General features: G+C 37.3%; 1 long non-coding RNA gene across 1 annotated transcript; it reads left to right on the top strand.

Moving 5' to 3' along the window:
- Positions 1 to 1,508: 1,508 nt before the first annotated feature.
- On the top strand, positions 1,509 to 9,574 carry LOC134600825 (uncharacterized). The gene is made up of 4 exons (XR_010090369.1): positions 1,509 to 1,597; positions 6,650 to 6,675; positions 7,314 to 7,417; positions 9,503 to 9,574. It is a non-coding gene; the product is annotated as an uncharacterized LOC134600825 (long non-coding RNA).
- Positions 9,575 to 13,813: the final 4,239 nt, after the last annotated feature.

The raw sequence follows: 13,813 nt of genomic DNA, 5'->3' as shown, positions 1-13,813 counted from the left end.
TGAGGGGATTCCCTGGGGTCCAGTGGTGCTGCTGGGCTCCTTGGAGGCCGGTCACCCGGCGGGCAGTCAGGCGGGCGGGCAGTCAGGCTGGCCGGTGCGCGAGGGAGCACTCTCCCCTGAGTGCTTCCTCTTCAGCTCCCTCACGCGCCGCGTACTGATACCGGCGCCGGAAGATGACGTCATCTTCCGGCTCCGGTATCAGTGCGGTGCGCGAGGGAGCTGAAGAGGAAGCACTCAGGGGAGAGTGCTCCCTCGCGCACCGGCCAGCCTGACTGCCCGCCGGGTGTAAGCAGGGCCAGCCTTGGGGGGCCCGGAGGTGGCTGGCTCCTGGGGCCCCCAGGAGAAGAGGCTGGCCCAGAGCGTACATACCGGGTCGCAGGGGCGGCCGGGCCCCCTGGCGGGCCGGGCCCGGTCGCAGCCGCGACCCCTGCGACCCTGGTATGTACGCCACTGGCCCCATAACTTTCAAAAGCCCCAGAAAACCTGTACATGGTGGCATTGTTGTACTCGTTGGACATCACTGAATACAAATATATGTGATTTATTGTATGAACACTTGTAAGAATTATGATATTCACATTAAAAATAATGCAATACTGTATCTGTAAAAAAGTTAATTTTCCTAAATTCTTACACTTCTTTAGATTTTATTTCTATTAAACTATGGTTCATTTATAAATAAGAGACACACAAAGGGACTGGAAGGAAGTAAGAGACACACACCGAGGGGTTTAAAAAGACACACAAGGTTTTATAAAAAAAAAGGAGAAAAAGAGAGAAAGTAAGAGAAAATGGAAGAAAATATCAAGCTCTATAGTAGGCCAATATTTGTTAGGATTTATAGATCTCGGCACATTATGACTTTATGTTTGTATGTTTTTATGTTTACATCGTTTGTCATAGACAGTAAATAACTATTTAAGGTCCTCTCAAGTCGAAGTGAAGACACTAAATTTAGTATGATGACTAATATATAAATAAGGTGATAATTAAGGGAAATAAATTAAAATTTGGTATCTTAGAGTGCTAGAACTGTCGGAATGTATTTATGGTTTTACTGTCTTTTGATTATATTTTTAAATGTAAGTCTTTTATTGTCTATTGTGATACATTTTCGAAAAATAATAAAAAATAATGAAATGAAAAAAAGACACACAAGGAGGGTGTAAGGCACACACAGGGGAAAATTGGGGGATAAGATTGTAAGACAAAACAGGCATAAGATACACTAAATGCGAAAATGCATTCAAAAGATGAAATTAGAAACACAAAAGGGGGTAAGCAATGGAAGAAGGGGGTTAAGGGACACACGTGCAGATGCATTTTTAGGGAGAATGGGGGCAGCAAAATGCATCTACACCTGTGTTGCCAAAAATACTTGCACCAGCCCTGGTTTTCGTTCAGAACTTGGACAATTACCTCTGGGATAATTCCCATTTAGATATGCTATGGGTGTGGCCAGTTCAGTATATATACAGACTGCCTTCCAGTTGCTTTAGAATCCATAGAATTACTACGGCAAGTCTGAGTAAGTGAAGATATAGCAAAATCATGAAGGCTATCTACTTAACTTTGCTGGCTGTTGTCCTGCTTTCAGGTGAGTAAACTGTTAATTTATATGCTATATAAACCAACAAAATGACACCTAATATTATGATACTTGGGGACAAGAGCTCTGAATTACATTGTAGCAAATAGAAATATACAAACTTCACCTAGTTTATTAATGTGGAGGTAAATGATAAAGTATATTCATGGGGTCTATTAACGGAACAAAGTGCTGTTTTGTTCTTTTTGATCCACATAATGCATAATTTAGACCAGGTTGGTCAAACTGAAAATTATATTGAGATCCCCTGAGGTCTTACCTAACTTGGGTAATTTACCCTAATGCAATTTGGTTATGAAATAATTATTTATTTTTAATGTAAATTCCTTATTTAAATATGTTTTATTCACTTTTTTGCAATTACCTTTAAGAAAGCAAGTTCCATTCATCTATGTATGATGTATTATGCTATAACAATGGATTATCCAATGTCATTTCACCTTGATACTCTTGATACTACACTTAGTATCTTGAAAATGTGCTGGAATTTACAATGTGAGAAAAAAGCTCAATAAAATCAAGTGTAAAAAAATAAATAAAAATAAAACCACTGAATGGAAATACAGTGCCAGGGGACACAAAACCCTATTATACAAAAAAGTCCTGAGCTCAAACTCCCACTTCTCCTGAGCGACAGCAATGACCATAGTACACATCATCACCAATACATACAATAAAAACAAGACACTATAACCACTTTACAGAGATGAGGCATTTAGGGTGCTTACAGTGTTTATGTATTTACTTGTCACAAATTAATTTGAAAGCTTTAAAATTTAGTTTCAATTAACTTCTAACCAGAAAAAAACATAAAGAAATTGAATCTAAATTGTTGGAAAATCCCTTAAAGGATCGCGTATATTGAAATAAATGGACCATAGATTCTAAACATAGAAATGAAAAAATATTATTTACATAATACAGTGAAGATAGTGAATAGCCTGATTCCCTCGTGCACTCAAGAATAAGAAGAGTCCATTATTGAAAAACAAAAACAAAATAAAACGCTTACTACTTTTCTCTTTTGTTTCTCGATAATGGGCTCCTCTTATTTTTGGGTGCAAAAGGGAATCAGGCTATTCACGTTTTACCTAGTTTAGCTTTGAATCATACTAGGATTATACAGTGACATTAATAAGTCAGTAAACTGGTTGGTCGGTGGGGCAGCAGAGCCAATTCCTCTATTCATAATACGACTAAGCAGGGTTTAGGTGTCCTAGCCCTCAAAGACTTATAAAATCATATAAACAATGTTACTCTGATGTAACAATAAAGTAGATATCCTGTTTCAATGTTATTATACTGGTACCAACAGCTAGCCTCTATAGGGTGTTTCTACATTCTTAAAACACAGATTTCAAGGATTTCTGTTTTTTTTAAGTATGTGGCTAAACATAATACTAATTTTAGACATTTAATTGACATACCACTTGTCCTAGCACTAAATAAAGGATTTCCCAATATATATTTGCACTGGCTATGTGAAAGTAATGTCCTAAAAACAATGGTATATACAATTTTAACTTGTGTGACACTATTTGTAGTATGTAAATAATAATTTTTCATTTGTATGTTTAGAATCTAAGGTCCATTTATTTCAATATATGCAATCCTTTAAGGGATTTTCTAATAATTTCAGGTTCCTTTTCGTTACGACAAGGACCTTTTTTCTGGTTTACTATCTAGGGTTAGGCCCTTTAGTTGGTAATTTATCCTACTACGAGACCTTTCCTCTGTTTCTACTTGTGCCAATAGACTTTTAACTATGAGCTTTTTAAAGGGTTTCTTTGCTAAATATTAAATTTAGATGAATTGAGCAAATGTAAGGTTAAAATAGAGGAATTAGAAAAGCACATGAATTTGAGAATCTCTTTCCAAAAAAACTATTTTACTCCAAGCATTGCAATTCTGATTTCAGTTCCCCCCGTCTAGTGATTGAATGCCATGTTCTTACACCAGCACATATAATTGAGAGGCTAGTGAGGGTTGCTTCTCAGAAAATAACAATCAAGGTTATCGGTTAAAAGGACTTGACAAGGGTCAGGAAACTGGAAATTTGAAGCCTGAGTTTGAAGTATAGTTAATTTTTAGATTTGAATCTAGTTTGGCTCTTTTGACCTTAATTTTAATATCCCTTAGTGTGTTTCTGAAAATAATTTACATGTATTTATCTGCAAAACTCACCAACTTGCTTCTGATGCAATACTGCAGTTGAATAAATAAATATTCGTTGCTTTCTGCAGGATCTCCAATAAGCTTTATTCAAAGCATTTCAACAGCAGTTAGCAATATGATGAAAACAGTTCTTAGCTGGTAAAGGTGTTACAGCAGAGTAGCAGATAGTCTGCGATGTCCTCTTTCCAGGTGCAGAATGTTATTTTTTGGTAAGAGAACATGCACTCTTAGGTGGTATGTGCACTCAAATATTTAAATATATTTTCATACATTACAATATATAAACATCTGTGTCATTGAGCTATCATATTTTCTATTTTACAACCTAACTTTAAAAAATGTTGTTCTTTTCTGGTTTCTTTTTTTTATCCCTGTAGCCTTAAAGGAACACTTTAGTGCTAGGAAAAAAAAACTTGTTTTTTCTGGCACTATAGGGTAATAGGTTCCCCCCTCCCGCTGGGCCGATGGGGTTAAAACCCCTTCAACCACTTACCTTAATCTAGCGCCGGGCTCCCTCAGTGCTGGTGACCTCTCCTCCCGCTGCCGACATCAGCTCCGAATGCGCATGCGCGCCCAGAGCCGCGCGTGCATTCAAACCCGCCTATAGGAAAGCATTACTCACTGTAGTGTTCTCATAAGAAAAGTATTATATTGATGGTCAATGTTTACTAAATACTAAAATTATTTAAAACCCTTTAAGATAAATAACTAAATTTGAGTAATATGACATTTTTGAAAACATTGTACACAAATGGATACAAGTAAAGTTTAAATGCATTCCAAACACTTCCCAAATGTTGTGCAAATGTTATTTTTACATACTTGAGAAAGGCGGAAATCAAATTATTATATTTAGATAGTCATTAGTTAAGTGTATCTTGCTGTTTGATAATCTGCATCTCCATGCAATTTGTCTGTATTTTCTTTCTGCTTGGTAATACATCCCATCCCCCTTGCGGAAAATTATAAAGTGACACCACTAAACAAGCAAACTATTTTATTTATTGATTTACTATAGCAGCTTTTGCACTTTTCTATACAGGAAGACATATGGGGCAGTATCTGTCTACAGGCATAGATTTTGGCAAAGGGAAACTTGCCCTGGCACAAAACTTTGAAATATAATCTTAAATCTAAAAAAAAAACTCCTATTCCAAGTATATTAAAGTGCATCAGTCAAGCCTAACATGACTTGGTATCACTTTAGTGGCAGAACTAACAGAGCTGAACTCACACTCTCCACTGGTTAGTAAGTGAGTGGAAGGTTAGAGCTCTGGGTTCATTATACCCTAATATAACATAAAATGAGAGAGAGAGAGAGAGAGAGAGAGAGATATTTTATTTTTTATTCTACCTCATTTTAGTGAATAAGACGATAATTTGCACAAGTCAAAATAGTACCACGGATTAGTTGTAAAGTCATTCTCTGTTTTCAGGATTTGAACTCGTATAGGATTCCAAAATAAAACTTGCTTGTACTGTAGGGAACAAAAAATGCAATTTTAAAATTAAAATCCGGTACATATTCAACATTTATTTATTTATTTTTATTCTAATTATTTATACATTCAGAATCTTACAGAAATAATGGGGATACAAAGTATGATAGATGATATGGCGTTTATTCTCCTGTGCAACTCCTAAAACATAGTATAAAGAGAAATAGTGGAAAAGGAAAAAAAAATATTTTGTAACATTTCAGTGGGCATATAAATACAAATAGCTGAACACTGCTCATAGTTTTTTTATTTGGTAATGTGCTGGTATGTTTGGGAATGAGCATTCTCAAAATGTGAGAAAAATATAAACTGCTTATTTACAAATGAGCACAATTCCATCTGTATCTATTACAATTGTATAGTTAAATAGGCACTTGTATTTCCCTAGTAATAACAGGCTGATAAGTGCCATAAGTCTTTCTTTACCAGCACTCCACCTAGGCTTTTCATGATGATGTGGAGATTTAGTTTCTCAGAGTGGTGTACATAATATGGAGCATTAGATCATATACCAACTTATCTGCCTCTCTTCTTCCCTATCTGTCTCTATCTCTCTATCTCACTCTCTGGATGTCCTTTTTTGTCTCTCACTTCCTGTATGCCTGTCTCCCTCTCACACAATCACACTCAATCGGCCCCACACAATCACACTCAAAAAAATGCACATCTGCAAATTACACTGAGTCAACTATTGCACAGTCACACACATCCACAACACATACCACCCAGGTGTATTGCATAGGGGAAAGTGAGGAGGAGCAACAAGGGGACGCAAGGAAGAGCAAAAACGGGGGAATTAGGAGGAGTGACAAAGATCACTTCTTTAATTCATGCACAAGCAGTTTCTAGTTACGCCCCTGTGGAACGGGTAGGGGTATATATATAAAACGATACAGAATTATAGATATTTGTGATATTAACATATTAGTAATCCAGAGAGAACTCAAAATAACCTTTTGGACTAAGAATTACAAAAAAAAAAAATGTTTTAATATACTACAAAAAAAGTTTTAAAAAAACACACGTAAACATATGACATAGTTACATAGTTACATAGCTGAAAAAAACTTGCATCCATCAAGTTCAGCCTTCCTCACATATGTTTTTGCTGTTGATCCAAAAGAAGGCAAAACACCCAGTCTGAAGTGCTTCCAATTTTGCAACAAACTAGGAAAAAATCCTTCTTGCCCCAAAATGGCAGTCAGATATCTCTTTGGATCAAGCAGCTATTAGCCCACTAAACATATTTGATTTTTTTTTTTTGGCTGCTTTGTCCTTTAAACACATTATTTACAGATTATACTATACTAAGATCTACTACGTTTAACACTTTACTGACTAACCTATATTTCCTTTCTAATTACAGGATGTGTACATGCTGGTGGAAGAGAGGTAATTACATGTGTTTGTTTATACATATATACTGAGTAAAGTCCCTATACTGGCAAATTTCGTGTATAATTGCATTGCCCTACATTTTGTCACATGTTATATTATATTACCTCCATAAATATTATCCTCTGTGTTATTGCACAACCTAATATATATTTTTTTGCTTGTTTCCATAGTGTTAGATTGTTTCTGAATATATTGATTAGTATGTTGCCACAATGCCCAAAAATCAAATCATGACCATAAATGCAACATTGTCCAAAGAGGAAACACTTCCCAAACTACCACATTACACAGAAAGAGAAAAATTCCCTGACACGCTTGATCTACTATACAGTAATATCACATAATATTGAGACAAACAGACACACATTGAGTCGCACAAGAGGACAGACTGACAGGGAGACACTCACACAGATAGTAGAAGCCACAAAAGGAACCCAAGATTCTGCTCATAAGAAAATGAATGAACCCATACGCAAGTTGAATAGAATACACAGTAATATCTGACATATAATAGTGTTAACATTTATTTATTCTCTTTTTCTTTTGCAAAGAACAGGAGCATTAATTAAATTACTGCAAAATACTTATTTTGTGAACATTAGATTATATTTTAATGTTATGTTTCTTTCTAGCCAAAGTGTCCAGGACATGATGTATGCCCACGAATCTTTATTCCAGTATGTGGAACTGATGGAGTTATGTATACAAGTGAATGTGAGCTCTGTGTAAAAAATAAGTAAGTATAAATTAATATAATTTTAATATTTTAATGACCTTGTGCTTTGACATCTCACATATCAAAATAAACCATTTCCTGTAAAAGCCTAGGATGGATGGACAAACAATGTATCGATGATATTTATCTATACCATAAAAAAAAAAAGACGTGACCAAAGAAGGCCCTCTAGTGGTTTTAAGGGTTGTCAGGCAGCATAGTGTTTTTATGTAATTTTAGGTGAGCTCATTATGTAATATAATTATATTCTATATTTTAATATATCATATTTATTGAGAATTTTCAGTAGTACATGAGTGCAAACAATATTAATTCCTGCCGTAATTACGTAGTTCCTCACATTTATATTATATATATATATATATATATATATATATATATATATATATATATATATATTATATATATATATATATATATATATATATATATATATATAAATTCCAGAGAATCCTTGCACTGTTGTGAGCTGAGAAATCACTCTGCTAATGTTAGGTTTAGGGTTATGGTAAGTTAAGGGTTATTGCTGAGTTAGTGGTAATGCTGTATTAGAGGTAGTGGTAGTGTAGTGCTAAGTGTGATGGTTATGGCAGGTTAGAGTTAGTGTAAGCAAAGGTTTAGGGATGGGGTTGGTGTAGGGTTAGGGTTAGGGTTGGTATAAGGTTAATTAAAATTAATTTAGAACATAAACAAACTAGACATTTAACAGTCAGGTCTGATACACTAATCTATTTTGAGTTTTTTCCTTTATTTGAACTTAAAGTGTAAAATTATTATAAGCAAAACTTTGAAATGTTTTTTCCTTCCATTCTTTCCCCATTTAATGTTTTGCTAGGCATTAATGTAGGATATTAAATGAAAGCTATTTCTTGATGTCCTTTAAATATAATATTTAATATGTATAGGTAAATATAATTAGAAACCCTTAAATTACGGTTGAGGAAACATATAGCAAAAATGTCATGCTTTGTTTTGGTACAGGTGTTGGACAGTTGCCTCCTTCCTTACAGGGTCAACAAATAGCAAACTCTGTTTTAGCAAGCAAGGTTATTAACTGGAAATCAATAGGAATCTATATAGATAGACTAGTGCAAAATTACATTTCAGCTTGTTAAATGAATTAAATTTCTTGTAATCAAAGCCCAAATTAATTTATCCATCGGGGATATACCTGTGGAGTCTTATTTAGTGAAAAAAAGACTCAACAGGTACATCCTGGATGGATCTATTTACTTAAGTGTAGATTAAAATGAATAAAATGTGTTCAAAATCTGTGGATTAACAAAATCCGTGTAAAATTAGCGCAGTCATTAAAGGGACACTGTAGGCACCCAAACCACTTTAGCTCATTGAAGTGGTCTGGGTGCAGTGTCCCTTTGGCACCTAGTGTTGCAATGTCAAACATTGCAGTTACAGAGAAACTGCAATGTTTACATTGCAGCACTAAGTCTGCCTCCAGTGGCTGTCTATTAGGGCCACCACAGGGCTTTCTAGATCAAAACAGATCTTTGGTCCTGTATTTGTTGCTGGGTGTCCTCACTCTCTTCATGAGGACATCCACTGTCAGATTTTCCCCATAGGGGACATCAGTGCTGGAATTAGGTAAGTAAATAAAAGGTTTATAACCCCCTGGGGGAGGGGAGGGAGTGCAAAGAAGGGGGGGGGGGAGGCAGGGGAATCGATAGTGCCAGGAATACAGCTTTGTATTCCTGGCACTATAGTATCCCTTCAAGCAGAAAGCTAAGTATTTTTTACTGGAAAGAAGTCCAACTAAGGAGACGGTTTAATGGGAGTATCAAAAAGTTAGTAGAGCACACAAGAGACTGGAAGGAAGCAGAGTTAGACGTACATACTTACATTACAATCCACTGTTAGAAGAAGCCCATTAATTGTCAGTGATCTGATGGTCTGAAATTTAAAGAGGAATCTACCATAAAAGTATGAATATCCTGACACTTGTCTTAAAATATCTTAACACAACATACAGGCATTATATTTTCAGACCTACTTTAACTTTTTGTTGGTTAATAAACATGTAGGCTGAAATGGCAGCGATGTGTAGTAATATTATATTTTTCTTTGCAGGAAACGCAAAGCCCATGTACAAATCGCCAAAGTTGGAATGTGCTGAAGATATTCTTTCTTTATCCATGAAGTAAAAAAAAAATAGACATCTTTCATATTGACCTGATTTTGATCTGGTGACGTTATTTGTCTAAAAACATGAAATAAATAAAGTCCATTTCACACTGAAGTCTATTTATTTTAATTATTTAAATATACAGTGGTACATTGAGATCTGAGTGAGTCTGACAGGAATCTGAGGCTGGTTCCTCTCTGCTTCCTCCTCTCTCTCCCTGCACAGCTCTCTGATAAGCTGTGAGGACGTAACCTGTATTCATTCCCACCACTGCCGATCTGACAGAGCTTGAACAGGCCACTGATCATTAAGTGTTCTCCCTCCCTCCCCCCTAGCTAGTCGGCTGCACTGGCTGTAATTCTCTGTATAAGGACATGGACTTACCCATTACTCTGTATAAGGGCATGGGATGCCTATTCCTTTGCATAAAGACATGGGTTTGTCTATGCCTCAATGTAAAAACAGAGACTTGCCTATGTGTTTTTATAAAAGCAGGGGGTTGTCTAAGTCTCTGCATGACAGAAGAGGCTTTTCCATGCATCTGTATAAAGGCATACGCTTTCTATAGCTTTACACAGAGGGAAGCCTATGCTTTAATACAGAGGAGTAACAAGACTATGAGCTTGCCTATGTCTCTGTACAAAGGTTCACTAAGCCTCTTTATAAAGGCAACGGCTTACCTATGTATTTGCCTGTTTGGCAATCATTGTTTCTGTGTTCATTAATTTTTTAATAAAAGTAAACGATGTGCAGGGTGTAAAAGAAATGATGCCATGCCAATACAATGGTTTTCCAACTCACTGAGGCAGCAATGTTCACGTCCTGCAGCATAAAACATATAATTTACAACCCCCCAAAAAATAAAATCTTTTGGCAAACAGTTGTAAAGGATTTGAAAAGTAGAAATCTCTCTAATTTTGTACCTTTATGTGTTATTGCCCTATTTAAGGATACTAGAATTAGTGAGCAACACTACACACATATGCGGGTATGGGCAAATAACTGTGCATGCATGGATAAAATGATAGTGTATGTGACTGTACATGTATGGGTAAATGACAATGCTACAGTGTGCTTGTAAGGGTAAATTAATATGTATATGACTGTGTGCATATATGGGTAAATTAGTGTTTGCGACAATGTGCACTACTAAACAGAACTCTAATTTGGTAGCATTAAATAGGCAACACCACAAAAGGGTCGCAAATTAGGTAGAAATCTACTAGACAGCAAGATAATTTGATATTCTTAAATTGGACAATCCCACATGGGTACCAAATTATAGAGCAATCTACTTAACAACTAACAGATGTAAAATAAGAAAAGCCATTTTTCTAACATTTGTTTTTTTTTTGTTGCTTAGCAGATAATTCCCTATTTTGTTACCCGTAATTATGGCATTTATATGTAAAGATAGGATTTTCTGAAACTTTTGAAATCCGAAACTGACAAAATTTGATTAAACTGAAAACAAATGCACATGTCTCGTTTCTAATGTGTTAAAATATTCTTGTTTCCTTGTTGTCCTACCTATATATCTAAATTCTTAGGTACATTCTAACTTCTAAATCCCATTTGTGGTCTTACAATTAAATAAACCTGTTTTGAATGTTAAAAAAACTATTTTAGTGTTTTTCATGTTTAAAAACACATGGTATATATATCATACATTAGCTAACCACTTGGATTTATTTTTATTTTTTAGCCATGTATTCTTTGATTTGTGCCTTTATAGAAGCAGGGGTGAGTTACCCATCTAATAAGTTGTTTGCAGCATATAATAAGACTTGTTTGTGAAACAGAGCAAAAGCCATAACATAACGGTCTATGCTTTCTGATCCAGTCTGGTAGGTACAATTATCTCGGACTGTTGCTAATTAAATATGAAGGGGTAGTAATTCATGGGTAATGAATGGTTAATAATTATTGAATCACTTCCTTGCAGTAATCTTGGACAGACAGGGACATACTTGTTGAATCTGTCCAATATTAGTGACAGTTTACCTCCCGAGTGGTACCTGCTTGTTCAGAGCTAAAAAAGCTGTCATCTAAGCTTTAACTCCTTCTAAAACCTACAGTAAACCACCCCACCCCTTACCCTCTACAATGTCTTAATATTGTCACTCACCAATGTCTCATGTCAACTGAAAAAGTTGAGCCCTGGTTTTACAATACACATTAACTCTTCATTATCGTTAGGATTGACACCTTTTTTGGAAAAAATACTGGCAATGCTAATTTGCATAATTATATATGCATGATTTCACAGACACGGCATCAAATGATGTAATGTCACAGGAAGTTACATAAGAAAAAATAAATTTTTTTCATGTTGGACAAATAACTCATAGGCAAGAGTCTGACAAAATGGGTGATTACCTGTAATTCATGAAAAGATGTGTTATATACCAAACACCTCCGGACAGCTGAAATTCAGATAAAAATGCTGCAAATCTAGGCTAGCAGCCAGCAAGCAAATACGTGAAAAACCCAGGGCTGCCATCAGAAATTGTGGGCCCCTAACACAGCTCAAGGTCTGGGCCCCCGTGTGCCCGCCTCCAAGCCCCACCTCCAAATCCCGCCCACAGGAATATACACACACAGACACAAAAGGACACAGACACAGAAAGATACACGCATACTAACAGACACACACACATATAGACACATACACAGATACACACACACACACACACACAGATATACAGACACACATACAAACTGACATACAGACATACACATAAATACATAACGGCATACATACACACACGCAGATAGATATATACATACACAGATACATACATACACACACACACACACACAGACATACACACTAACATACACACACACTGACATACACACAGACACACACACAGACACACACAGACACACACATACACACAGACAGACAGACATACACACAGACAGACATACACATAGACAGACATACACATAGACAGACATACACACACAGCCATAAACACACACTGACATACAGACATACACACACAGACATACACACAGACAGACGTACACACAGACATACAGACATACACACACACACAAACAGAGATACACACACACAGACACACACACACACACACACACAGACATACACACTGACATACACACTGACATACACACTGACATCCACACTGACATACAGACATACAGACATACACACTAACATACAGACATACAGACATACACACTAACATACATACATGCAGACATACACACTGACATACACACACAGACATTCACACACAAACATACACACTGACATACACACAGACAGACATACACACAGACAGTCATGCACACCGACAGACATACACACAGACATACACACTGACATACACACAGACAGACATACACACAGACAGACAGACATACACACACACACACTGACATACAGACATACACACACACACTGACATACAGACATACACACAGACAGACATACACACAGACATACACACTGACATACACACAGACATACACACAGACATACACATAGACAGACATACCCACACACAGACATACACACACTGACATACAGACATACACACAGCCAGACATACACACACAGACATACACACACACACACACACTGACATACAGGCATACACACAGACAGACATACACACAGACAGACATGCAGACATACACACTGACATACAGACATACACACTGACATAGACACACACAGACAGACATACACACTGACATACACACACCTCATTTATCAGCCACCCTCCTCTTACCTTTAAGTTGCAGGAGGGTGGCTGGGGATGATGGGAGTGAGCGGATGCCTCTCCTTTTTCCTCTCCTCTTTCCTCTCCTCTTTCCTCTCCTCTGCTCTCCCTCCGCTCTCCTCCCGCGCGCAGTAAGCTGGGAGGAAGTGACCGGACGTCACTTCCTCCCAGCAGCCCTTGCGGTGCTGCCGCAATTTCTTTTTTTTTTTAAAGGGGCCCGGTCGCGCAATTACCCGGTCGCAGCGCTGACCGGGCCCCTGAAGATATAGGGCCCATCGGGTGGCCCTAAATGCTTGGGCCACCTGATGAGCCCTGGTGCAGATGCACCTGCGGCAGTTTTGCCGCTGCACGTGGGGCCCGGGCGGCCGGACCCCCAGGGCCGCCGCGCCCGTGACAACCATCATGGTTGTCACCCCCTGATGGTGGCCCTGGAAAAACCTTTTTAATCACAGCGGCCCACTGAGAAGGGGGGAAGGGGATGGGGTCATAGGGGGTGTG

The sequence above is a fragment of the Pelobates fuscus genome, chromosome 3, assembly GCF_036172605.1.
Source record: "Pelobates fuscus isolate aPelFus1 chromosome 3, aPelFus1.pri, whole genome shotgun sequence".
Taxonomy (NCBI): domain Eukaryota; kingdom Metazoa; phylum Chordata; class Amphibia; order Anura; family Pelobatidae; genus Pelobates; species Pelobates fuscus.
The sequence above is the reverse complement of the archived record's forward strand: the minus strand, read 5'-3'. Positions and strand labels throughout refer to the sequence as shown.